This window comes from Bos taurus, chromosome 4, assembly GCF_002263795.3.
Source record: "Bos taurus isolate L1 Dominette 01449 registration number 42190680 breed Hereford chromosome 4, ARS-UCD2.0, whole genome shotgun sequence".
In the NCBI taxonomy this organism is placed as follows: domain Eukaryota; kingdom Metazoa; phylum Chordata; class Mammalia; order Artiodactyla; family Bovidae; genus Bos; species Bos taurus.
The window spans coordinates 97,901,829-97,915,286 of record NC_037331.1 but is presented as its reverse complement, the minus strand read 5'-3'; the positions used below and the strand labels follow the sequence as shown (position 1 = coordinate 97,915,286).

The window sequence follows — 13,458 nt, the reverse complement described above, 5'->3', positions numbered from 1 at the left end:
CTTGTTTTTCACAGGAAGTAGGCCGGACACAACTGAAGCGACTTAGCAGCAGCAGCAGCAGCAGGCAGGTCAGGGCTGGTTCAGCCACTCAGGAAAGCAAGTAGAAGCTTTCATAAAATGCCATGTCTGCAAAAGCCCCCATCCGCCTACGATCACCAGAAGAGGAGCTAGATGGCTCCTGTTTCATTTCTGCCTTCCACATCACACAAGTACCTGTCATTAGAGGAGCCTGCCCCAGAACACCGCTGGCAAAGATTCTGGGGACTGTAGACTCTAAGACCTCCGAAGAGGGGAGAGAGTACGATTAGCTAGGGAAACAGCGAATTGCCAGCAGGCAAGCTTCCTTGGTGGCTCCGTTGGTAAAGAATCGACCTGTAATGCAGAAGACCTGGGTTTGATCCCTGGATCGGGAAGATCCCCTGGCGAAGGAAATGGCAACCCACTCCAGTATTCCTGCCTGGGAAAACCACCAACAGAGGAGCCTGGCGGGCTCCAGTCCATTGGGTCACCCGAGTCAGACACAATTTAGCGACTAAACCACCTAGCGAGCACACTGTGCCCTGTGGCTGGACTATTAAACAATAGTATTTAACTTCCAGACTAACAATTCTAGTAAAGCAGCATGCCTCTGCCTAATAAGATGTGACATCCCTCACGCAGATGAATGTCTTGCATTCTTTACCCTTAAGTTCCCAGATCCATTTCTAGTTTCATCACAATTCCCTTTTGATATCCTGTGACCTGAAGCCAAAGTGTAAAAGTTAACCACCACACATCTTATATAAGATGAAAAAGGTCAGAAGATGGGGATTTGCAGCTGAAAATAAAACTAATTTGCTAATGTTAAAACCGGAGAAGGCAATGGCACCCCTCTCCAGTACTCTTGCCTGGAGAATCCCAGGGACGGGAGCCTGGTGGGCTGCCGTCTATGGGGTCGCTAAGAGTCAGACATGACTGAGCAACTTCTCTTTCACTTTTCACTTTCATGCATTGGAGAAGGAAATGGCAACCCACTCCAGTGTTCTTGCCTGGAGAATCCCAGGGACAGAGGAGCCTGTATTTCTAACAATGCAAAAAGCAAAATATGCAGGCTTGCTGTTATTCCTCATTTTAGCTACTGTTTCTGAGGCCATCATTGGTATATTTACAACTTTTAATTCTGCTCCTTATGCTGTGTTCCCTTTGCTTGAGGGTCTTTACCTTGTGGAATGACCCAGACCTTCATTCCTGAAGGATCTGAGCCAGTTGCTGCCTGCGCTGGTGGTGTCTTCCATTAACTTGTGCCTCTGGGCATGTAAGTATTGAAACTAAGGAAGTTCCCCAGAGGATGCCTTGAGTCACAAACATTTCTTATTCCCATGATATGGAGGCCCTCTGTTTCCCTGTCATCATCAGGATCAATCCCCACCCCTTCACCCTTCCAGCAACAATAACAATCCCCTACTTGACCTATGGCTGCAGTGACATAAGTCAAAAGTGACCAGGTGGCGGTCTCAACTTCCTCAACTGAATCTGTTGCACTCCTTGGCAACAGCATTCTTCCCTTGGGATCTAAAACTTATAGACCAACAGCATTTAAAGTTGTGAGACACACGTTTTACAAGTGTCTTGGGGGTAATGGTGTGAAGCCACTTCACATCTACCTCCTAATTCTTGGACCCACATTTCCTCTCTGAGTGAAAAGGGACAGTGTATTGGTTACTGGTCTAAGCAGATACTTGCTGGACAGCAGATTTTAATTGCTCTCCTAAGACTGAATGAGGCAAACCTAGAGCCTTTTTTTTTTCTTCTGGCTGCCGCACAAGCTCTCAGGGCTCAGGTGTTCATTCTGGTTTAGAACAGCTTGAGTGACATGGAGTTGGCCTAGCTTAATACGCCTGTCTCTGCCTCGTCCCCAAATGCTACTTAAACACATGCAAATGAAACACACACGCAACTGTTTGCAGTGTTTCTGGTGTAAAAAAAAAAATCCTGAAAGTGACATTTTTTTCTTTCTCTTTTGAAGGCTCCCTGGCCCCCCTGCCCCCACTCTTTCTTTGGACGGCCCATTTCAAATGTGTTAAATCTAGGAAAAAAATGTCATCAAAAGGAGGAAAACAGGTGGGGAAGAAAGAGATGAAAACACTCTTTGACAGTTCACTTCTGTTTTGCAGCTGTGAGAGCCACGGATTTGAATTGTGCTACCTCCCTCACTCACCAAGCTAATTAATTCTCTTCAAAACAAAAAAACCCACATCTCCTTCCTTCAATCAATGTCAACAGCCAATTACAATCTTTCATCACCCAAAGTGTAATAACACAAATGTTATCAGGGAAGGAAACAGTTGGATTGACAAGATTAGAAAATTTCACTCCTTCTTCCTTAATCTTGTAATCACACGGTAGGCAGGAGTTTACAATAACATACACCCCAGTTTGCCAGTGAATTACTCCAGAAAGGCTTTGTGTAAATTCCCCATCATGTCATGTCTACTCTGGGTACAGAAGCACGTGTCTTCCTTCAAGAGGCATGGGATGAATTAAGATCTACTCCTTAGAGCTTTTTCCTCATCTATTAACCACTGCAGAAGGTTGTTAATTATGCAAAGAGGGGCAGCCTTGGTGGAATATATAACCACGAATGGCATTTAAGGGTGTCAGAAAATGGAGACAGCTGATGGTGACAGAAGGTATTTCACCGATGCTAAGATTAGCACTTTGCTGTCATGTGCTGGACAACAGAAGGCTCTCCTTGTCTTATGAGGATTAAATATTTGTTGATATGATTAGGGTGTTTTCCCTAACGTCTTTGGGAAGCCCAGCTTGGTTACTGGTGCTCAAAACCCACACTCCCCACCATCCCAGGGGGTGTGAGTGTAATGGTTTGAATTTTAGATCACAAGTGGGATTGTGAAAAGAATGTCACATATATTTGATATAAAGAAATTGACTTAAAAGAACTGATTCCTAGCTCCCATCCTGCCAGGCTCAGCGGGGAGTCCCAAATTCTGTCTTTGCCATGGCTCTCGCATCTCCCTGGCGTTGAACAAAGACCCAGGAGGCTCGTGTGATGTTTAGAAAATGAATGGGAGGGAGGTTCTGATTTCTGACCATTCTTGATGTTGGGATCCCTGAAGCCTGGTGACCCTGCATCCCCAGTGCCTGCTCTGGAAACACTTGTCTTGGTGTCTCCTTGTCTGTGTTACTCTAAGTATTTCCCTGGCTCACCCCAGGTGTGGGAGCACAGAGGCTCTGGAGGGGGAGTTAGAGCAGGCAAAGGCTTTTAATGGAGAAGAAGGATGGAAAGTCAGAGGCAGATCAGTACTCAGAGAAACACTGTACAAGTGTAGATCTTGTTTCTCCTGCCTTGAGAAGAGCCTTTAGAGCTCTGTCCATTTAGAGAGAAGGTTTAGAGCCTTGTGTCTACCTGGAATTCTTCCAGCTTCCAAGAGGACTTAGCCACCCCTGCCACTAACTCCTCCTCCTCCTCCAGACTGGGGATGGTGTGACTGGTACCTAGTGTGGCCTAGGGAGGGCCCTGGCATCTGCTGTTGCATCCATATCCACTGCTTGATTCTAGATCCTGAAGGAAGATTTCTCCTTCCTGAGTGGCTACAGGAATTTCGGCTGATCTTAGAACTTATATGAGAGCAACCATGCTGCTTTCAGAGCCTCTCTGTGGCAAAAACTAGAACACACTTCCTTACTTTCCCAAAGCTCTCTTCGTCATTCCTGCCAGGGCTCCTTGACTGCTCTCATGCCGGAAGGACTTTGTATCCTATAACTGAATAGCCCAGCAAGGCAGGAAGACCAGGCTTAATATTAGCCAATGCTGGAGTCACACGATTTTGATACAGGATCAGCTCTTGGCAGTCAATAGGTGAGTCAACAAAATCCTCATTATTTCATACTGAAAACATATGTCCCAAACCTCTGAATCATCCTTAAATAGCCAAAATATAACCACAGTAGGCAGTTTGTGGAAGACACAAGTTATCTGAGCTCAGCACGCTTAGTGCCTTGTGCTTGACAATCTCCCACCAAGAGTGTATGAAAATACATTGATTTCAAATCAAGGATGTACACACTCTGCTGTGGATACTGCGGGTTGAGTTCATGTCACATATAGCTAAGGCACAGATTACACAAACACACGTCACGGAAACAGTCTGCAGGCATTCAAAGGTGCTGGTGACAAATACGCTATGTATTTGCCTTGCCACTTCCAGTACACAGACTGCCCTTGGCAGATATTACTGGTGGGGCATGCCAGCTGCCTGTTTTGCAAGCAGGAATATATGATGATAAATGAAGCTTTAAAATACACAATCAGTGATAAGTTACTGGTAATGGACTATGAAGGATTAAGAATTCTCACTATTTTAAAGCGCATTATTCCAATTAATTATTGACTATCACAATTCACAAGTACTGTGCCGAATTATAAAAATACCAACCTGGAACAACTTGGAACTAATTTCAAGGCACTTACAGTGCAACATGGTAATTATACTTACTGATGGTCCCTATCATCTAGAAACAACTACTGGAAAATACTGGCACATTTCTAATTTTTTCTATGCCCAGATACCATATACCAAAATTAGATAATTAAATACACAGTTTTATGTCTGTTTTATTAACACCATTTTGTTTGTAGTTCTTATATTCCTTGAGATTGTTTTAATGACTTCATGTCATTCTATTACATAAATATTATACTGTTTAACAATAATGTTAAATATTAATAATGTTTAATGGTAAACAATAATATTTAATGTTTCCTAAACTTTATTATAAATAGTGATTGTATGAACACTCTTGTTTATAAATCTTTTTGCCTTGATCAGATTTCTTTCTTAGAGTACATACCTCAAACTAGATCTATTGGTCCATAGGCTGCGAACATTTCTAGATTCTGAAAGCCATATGGCCCAGTTTTAGTGGCTCTATAATTCACATAATTCGTTAGGCAAGTATTTTTTGAACAAGCTGCTAATGTGCCAGGTACCATGCTCTGCCACTAGGAGTATACAGGTGAGTAAAACCAATAGAAGCCCTATCTTTACAGAACTTAGACTCAACTGAGAGTCTAGATCTAACCTGAGAACAAGAATCTTTGTGAGTTTATGTTAAATTTCATGCAGAATTAAGAGCTTTGGACAAGGTAAAAATAACAAAATGAAAACTTTGGCTCTCCAAATGCCATTTATGCAAATAATTGCAACAAGTTAAAATTTGCTAAGCATTTTAGCAGCAAATTACCCATAAATTATGTGATTGAATCATAAATTATGTGTTCAGTTGGTTAAGGTTATGGAGGAATATTAGAAATTGATTTGACTCCAAATGATGCTCAGAGAAACAAAGAAAAATATTATTGTACTTTCACAATTTAAAAATATAAATGACTAACTCACATGTGAAAAGAGTTGTCTATCTTTCCAAAACATCATCTAGAAAAATTGCCCAAATATTAGGAATGGGAAAGTTTAAGAGTCTATTGGGAATTTCTATATAATGTGATGGGTTAAGCTACATGGATGGCTCCCCTTCCTGTTCTAAATCCATAGATATTCTGGGGAAAAGTGTAACAAGGAAGGGAAGAAAGAGGAAAGGAGAAATATTAACCTATGAACCAGAACATATTTGTCATATATATATCTGCTCTTTCAGATATATATATATATAACAAAGAATTAATATCCAGCATTTAGAAAGAACTCCTAAAATTAATAAAGAGTAGACACAGAACAGAACAACAGGCAAAAAGACATGAGCAGTGTTTCACAGAATAAATAACATCCAGTGGCCTCTAACCATGAAAGGATGCTCAAACTCATTAATCATTAAAGAAGTACATCCTAAAACCAGAGTAATATATCATGTTACAGCCATCAGATTGGCCAACACTGAAAAGTCAGAAAATGGCAAGCATGGACAAGAAGTATATCAGCAGGAACTTCTTAGGCAGCGTTGTGGAGTGTAAACTGGCACAGCAGACTTGAAAAAGAATTTGATGATACCTTTTAAAGCTGAAAACGTGTCTGTCTTGGGACAAGAAATTCCACTCCTTGCTCTACCCGAGGAGAAACTCTTGTACATGTGCACCAGCCAACAAATCCAAGACTTCACAATAGTGCTGCTTACTCTGTGAAGTAAAAATAAATGAAAAAGACCAAAACTGTCATTGACAAGAGAATGAAAAAGTGGAAAAGTAATGAATGAATGAAATATAGCTCTACCTGTCCACAAAGATGAATCTCAAAGATCTATCATTGAATGAGAAAAGCAAATCTCAGATGACGACAAACATTTTCATACAGGTCAAAAATTAGCAAGCACAAACAGTAGGTACTATTAAAAAAAAAACACAAGGTAATGGCAAGCTGAAAACTGAGAATTATGGTTATTTCTGCCTCCTGGGCCTTCATTTTAATAAGGAGAAATATATGGTAAACAAGATAAATAATGAAAATCAATGGTGGGAGTGCTAGAGAGATAAATGAAGCAGGGAAAGGGGGTAAGGGTTAGGTGGAGGGGACGGGGGCTATAGACAGATTTTACATAGGATGATCAGAAAGACCTAAGGCAGTGATGTAAGAACAGAGACCTGGAAAGGTGAGGGGAGCAAGCCAGGTGGTTATCTGGGGGAAGAGTGTCCGAGATAGGGTTACATCAAGTTCATATATTCTCATCAGTAGCTTAACTTCGTCTGTGCATCAGAACCACAAAATATCCTTCACCTTAAAGCTTCCTTGCCTTTTCTGTTTTTCCTTCATTTGTCAAGCTTTCTGAATCAGATATTGATTGGGTTTTTAAGGAACTGCCTCCCAAACAAGCAAGTGGAGTTATTATTTAGGTAAAATTAGTGCCTCTGCCCTCCAAATCTTTAATTCATAGTTAGATCAAGAATTCTGCTATAATTTACAAGTACTTCCATTTTGGGAAAAACAGACTGGATCTTTATACCTAAGCTCTATGATCCAGGAAATAAAGAATTTAAATATTCTACAGTGGCAATTGAGAATACTTTTGACTTCACAATTGGTAGGGGAGCACTATTTCTTATAGGAGTTAGAGAATTAGAGGTATGCATTAGGATAATAGAATTTTCGAGAGAACCTTATAAACTTGGGTGAAAATTAGATTGGGGGCTTTAGTGTCTGGGATTCTAATTTAACATGCTGTGAATTCACCTCATCAAATTGCTGAGCTAATCTCCCATGCCAACAACTGCCCAGGTTAATAAAAAACCTAGAGCTTTTCTCATGTTAATAAATAAGAGAAAATATAAAACTGCAGACCCTTCTCCTTCTTAAATGCAAGCAAGAAGTACGTGACCTTAGCTGAGCCACTTTGATTGCATGGAGGCTTTCTAATTAGTAGATCAAATTGCTCTCATCTTTCATAGTTCTTGTTCAACAAAACTTGCTGCATATGCTTTTTAAAAGTAGTGATACTGCAAATTCTGTCTGGTGCTCCACTGATTATTATACTGAGGAGCTGTTATTTATGTGTTGATTTCACCATCTCTGTAAACAACACCCTTGGCTATCAATACAGTTTGGGATTGGGGTGTTTTCATTAATCGGGTACTTTAGGGAAGAATTTTTACACATGTGACCATGTCTCCAAAACCTATGAAAATTATTATTAGTATGTGATGTTTATGCACTTGGAGATCTGAATGGCAAAAATGCAACATCTCACCATTTCACCAACACTGAGTGAGAAGTCTTTGTGTAGAGGGTTTGATGTGCTTTGGGAGAAGAGGGTCAGGCCATTCTCTGGGTGCCCTGACACCCCCCTTGCCCAGAGGACTCTGCCTGGGCCCTGCACTGACAGAAAGCAGAGTACAGAAGTCTAGGTGGTGTTGGCGTTCAATGGCTTTCAGTCACAGCCCAGATTTCACTTCTCCCTCATTCCTCTTTTAGTTTTTGGCTAGTTTTGTTAAAGAATTAAACATTGTGTATATATATTCTATAAATACAAGCCTATCTGTGTATATATAAAGTATTCTATAAATACAAGCCTATCTGTGTGTATTATATACAGAGATGTGTATATTTTTAGTGAGTTTTTTCATTTTAGTGAGTTTTTCTTACTCTATTTGTATTGTTCTGTTTATATTTTTATCCCATTTTACAATTTATTTAGTCTCTGTGTTCTCTGTTTTGTATTTTAAAATGTATTATTACACATTCTAATGTAACATTTCTAGAATACTTAGTTTGAGCTTTTAGCCCCTTGATGCGAAGAACTGACTCATTGGAAAAGACCCTGATGCTGGGAAGGATTGAAGGCCAGAGGAGAAGGGATGACAGAGGATGAGATGGTTGGATGGCATCACCGACTTAATGGACATGAGTTTGATCGAGCTGTGGGAGTTCACAATGGACAGGGAAGCCTGGCGTGCTGCAGTCGATGGGGTCTCATAGAGTTGGACATGACTGAGTAACTGAACTGAACTACTTTGCAATGTTGTGATGGTTTTTGCCATACATCAACATGAATCAGCCACAGTTATACATGGGTCCCGCCAGTCCTGAACCCCCTATCTCCCTTTTAAAATGTGAATGTGTACATGCTTAAGCTTATTGTGAATTTTATTGATGTGATGGCAGTACACACTTTAGAAATAATAAAATACTAATGCTACTTTAGAAATAATAAAATACTAACTAGAAATAATAAAATACTAACTAATAATAATAAAATACTAACACTTTAGAAATAATAAAATACACTACTAATACATGGAGAAGGAAATGGCAACCCACTCCAGTATTCTTGCCTGGAGAATCCCATGGACAGAGGAGCCTGGGGGGTACAGTCCACGGGGTCGCAAAGAATCGGATACAACTGAGCGACTTCACTTATTCACTCACTACTAATAAAATACAAATATGCAATATTTTTTGTGGTTAATTTCATATAGCAAATTGGTCCTCACAGAATGCTTTCATTGGTTTTTGCAAAATTCTTGTGTCTACTATTTACAATAGCTAGGACATGGAAGCAAATGGGATGTCCATCAGCAGATGAATGGATAAGAAAGCTGTGGTACATAAACACAATGGAATATTACTCACCTATAAAAAAGAATGCATTTGAGTCAGTTCTAATGAGGTGTATGAAACTGGAGCCTATTATAAATAATGAAAAGTAAGTCAGAAAGAGAAACACCAATATAGTATATTAACGCATATATATATATGGAATTTAGAAAGACGATAATGATGACCTTGTATACAAGACAGCAAAAGAGACAAAGATGTAAAGAACAGACTTTTGGACTATGTGGGAGAAGAAGAGGGTGGGATGATTTGAGAGAATAGCATTGAAACATGTATATTACCATATGTAAAATAGATGGCCAGTTCAAGTTCGATGAATGAAGCAGGGCACTCAAAGCTGGTGCTCTGAGACAGCCCAGAGGGATGGGTGGGGAAGGAGGTGGGAAGAGGTTTAAGGATGGGGATACATGTGCACCTGTGGCTGATTCATGTCCATGTATGGCAAAAACCATCACAATAGTGTAAAGTAATTAGCTTCCAATTAAAATAAATTAATTAATAATAAAAAAAAAGAGTTGTTTCACCTTCTCAAATGTTTTTCATTTAACGAGTCCAAGATGTAGGCTTTTTACTATGGAATTATTTTTTAGTTTTTATTTATTCTTGATTTCTTGGTTTTTCAGTTCTTGTTCTTAGGCTTTTATATATCTCACTAATTGAATTTTTATCTTTCTGTATTTAAATTATTGTATTTCTCATATTGTCCACATAGAAATGGAAAGACTGACTCCTCATGACCCGTACATAGAATGAGCTTATCAATTATTATCTACATTAGGATGCTTTTGAGAATGAAAGCGGAGTCCTGTTAGGAATTTTCCTGGGACCATGGGCATAAACTGGGGACAGTCCCAAGAACACCAGGATGCACGATCATTCGATCAATAAGGGAATTTTTAGGTCCTTCCCCACTTCAGCACTCCTAGGTACCATGAATCGCAGTAGCATTTCTGTTTTTTCCCTGATCTTTCATATTTTCCAACAATGTGTGGCCAAAACTACTTATAAAACTAGCTAATGCTTATGGAGCATTTATCATTTGACAGGTACTTTATGTAGACAATTCTGGAGGGAACAGGGGGTGAACTTCCCCTGAAGGGAGATGTAGTTTCTTCCCAAACTGGGATGGTGCAGTTAGCATCCCACGGCCCTTCCTGTGCTGATGTGAGTTTCTGAGTGTTCAAACACAGCAGTCTCTGATATTCTTCCTGGTGGCTTAAAGTCAGAAGAATAGTTCACTGACAATGGTCTCTCAACAGTCCTGACTGACTTGTGAAATAATACCTAACTACAAGAAGGCTGACAGCCAAAGAATTGATGTTTTCTAACTGTGGTGCTGGAGAAGACTCTTGAGAGTCCCTTGGACTGCAAGGAGATCAAACCAGTCCACCCTAAAGGAAATCATCCCTGAATATTCATTGGAAAGTCTGATGTTGAAGCTGAAGCTCCAGTACTTTGGCTACCTTATGTGAAAAACTCACTCATTGGAAAAGACCCTGATACTAGCAAAGATTGAGGGCAGGAAGAGAAGGGGGCGACAGAGGATGAGATGGTTGGATAGCATCACCGACTCAGTGGACATGAGTTTAGAGCAAACTCTGGAGGATAGTGAAGGACAGGGAAGCCTGGCATGCTGTAGTCCATGAGGCTGCAGAGAGTCAGACATGACTTAGGGACTGAAAAACCACCACACAAAGAAGTGGTATGGAAGGGGCTCCTGGCAGGCTGTCCACTTCCTCTGCCTTTTTCTAACTGTGTATTCTTATGCTTTTTTGTAGTTTAACTCTTTTCTCTGTTGACAAAAGGAATTTCCTTGTACATGCAGTTCTTTTCTCTCATTATAAGGGACCTGGGAAAGATGGCTAATGCAAGGTTAGCCCTCGTCGGACTTCTTTCCTAAATGGGAGACCACCTTCTTTGACATAGCCCTAACTGGACAGCCATGGCCCTCTTAGATTGCCAGAAGTTTAGAGGCATCCATGCTACCTCCACAAACAGACCTTAGCTGCCCCTGATGAAAAGCTGGTCTCTTGCAATAATTATCACTATCACATTTTATTGAATCTAAGATGTTATAAATTATAACATACACCATCATTTTATATTCCACCAAGAAAGAAAAACAATGCTGCCAATTCAGCTATGGCATGCCATCAATTTTAAAATGTGCCCTGATTTTTTAAATATTTTTTAAAATGTGAAAAATGTGTCTCTCGGAATTGATGGAATACTTTCTTTTTCCTTCAATTTTCCACCATTTGATTATTAATTCTCCACCAAGGCCCACCACAGGGGGTTGGAGACCTCATTCATTACAATGTGATTAATTACAACCCCACACCTCTACCCTACTCCAGTCTGTAAAAGGACATTTCCATCAGTCCCTCCATGACCGAGCCTGGCAGTGGAAGAAACAGGGACTTGAGTGAGTTACCTAAGGTCAGACTCTAAGCTAATGACTGAACCAGGGTTTGAACTCAGGAATTTGGACAGCAGCCTTACACAGTTAATAACCATTATGTTATAGTGCCTCTCTACCTATTTAGATAGAGCCTCTCAAACAATTTTATATAGGCTGCATCGCAGGACATTCTAAGAAATAGCTGTGTCAGACTCTTCAATGCCTACATGATATGGAAAATATGGTCCATGTGTTCAGACAGCACCCACTTTTGGAGAACAAGGAGAGAAAAATTCTCTAAGTCTCATTATCAAGAAAGGCTATTGCTGCTCCTGGGCAATGACTTGTCTTATGTTAAGGTCACCATGAATCGTGAAACTGTGGTCCTGATCGTGCTTTCTTTTGTGCTGTGACTAAGTATAGTAGTCAAACCAGTCAACCCTAAAGGAAGTCAACCCTGAATATTCATTGGAAGGACTGATGCTGAAGCTGAAGCTCCAATATTTTGGCCACGTGATGTGAAGAGCCAGTTCATTGGAAAAGACCCTGATGCTGGCAAAAATTGAGGACAGGAGGAGGAGGGAACAATAGAGGATGAGATAATTGGATGGCATCATTGACTCAATGGACATGAGTTTGAGCAAGCTCCGGGAGATGGTGAAGGACAGGGAAGCCTGGTATACTGCAGTCCGTGGGGTCTAAAAGAGTCGGACATGATTGAGTGACAGAACAACAACTAGAAAGCTTAATTTTGCTCAATTTTCCTCTAAAAATTAGGGCTTGCACTTGACATATTAAAGCATCCTCTTTTTCCTCGTTGCTTCAATATCCTTAGTTTTTCATGTGTTATCTGATTGAACTGAATGCACCACTGTATGTGTCCTCAAACCTTTCTGGAATGCAGTGGTAGGCCACTGCCGAGGTCCAGCCCCGGCTGATCCAGGGTATTCGAAGGGGAGACGGCATCGGCGACTATTTACATATTCATCAAAGATACAAAGAGTAATAGAATAAGGATAGCTCAGTAGGAAAATTCAGTGGAGAAAAGAGGCTAAGTAGCTTGGTTTATGCAGAAAATCAATATAACCTGTGACACCAGGTTAGCTCTGACCACGGAGGCCGCAGGCGCCCTCTCGAATAGCGGAAGGTGCCCCACCTTAGACACCTTCTTGAGTGGGTCTTAGAAGCCCAGGCAAATAAATGGTCGCAGAGGACCTCCGCACTCCAGATGGAGACTCAGCTGGAAATTGAGGAGAAGAATGACATGGGGAGACCAAGCTTTGGTGAGCAAGGCCCGTAGCTTTATTTTCAACAGGGGGCTTTTATACCCTAAGTTACACATAGAGGATAATAGGGGATGCAAAGTCAGCAGTCTTTGATCCATATCAAAAACCAGGGTTTCTTTCCTGCAAATTTATCGTATACAAATGGCTTAGGTGATTTACATCATCTTCTGGCCAGAAGGCCTATTAACATTTTATGACTCTTGACAAAGGTTTGTCAACCGTAAGACTTATTTTCTCTAAGAGTAATTATTTTAAGGTTTGGCGCTATCCTCCGAAGGTGTTAGATAAAACTGCATTCCTATAGGGCAGAGGTGCAGTGGGTTTACAACAAAGGAAAGAATTTATTACCTTAAGGGTCTAAAGTTGCTAGCACCAAGGCCACTACTTATCTTTTCTACATACCAACTATATTAATACACATTCAAGGATACAATACAGGGGATGTGGAAACTTGGCAGCAAGCATTGACTCATCAATGAAATCTTTTACTAGTTTTATTCTGACAGTTTCTAACTCTCTGAGAGGCTCTAAGCTATTTGAATATCTTAAGCTTCCCGTGCCTCTCGAGGCTGGGAGACTGTAAACAATCGTATGCACAGCTGTAGGAGTCCAGGTAAACTTGTCAGGAGAGTTAGAGAGCTACCTGAGGGGTTTGGATTTAAACACTCCTAATTGCCCAGGAACTTATTAATTGGAGCTGTAAGTTAACTCT

The 13,458-nt window shown here is 40.6% G+C and overlaps 1 protein-coding gene across 2 annotated transcripts in view; it reads right to left on the bottom strand.

Annotated features, from left to right (window-relative positions):
• Window positions 1-13,458, bottom strand: part of LRGUK (leucine rich repeats and guanylate kinase domain containing) — a 132,222-nt gene that overhangs the window by 6,587 nt on the left and 112,177 nt on the right. The window contains exon 22 of one of the 2 annotated variants that reach the window (XR_009494153.1): window positions 6,006-6,130. The exons of the other annotated variant lie outside the window; for it this stretch is intronic. The gene's annotated coding sequence lies outside the window, so the exon portion shown is untranslated. The remainder of the gene's footprint in view (window positions 1-6,005; window positions 6,131-13,458) is intronic. 2 annotated transcript variants of the gene reach the window in all.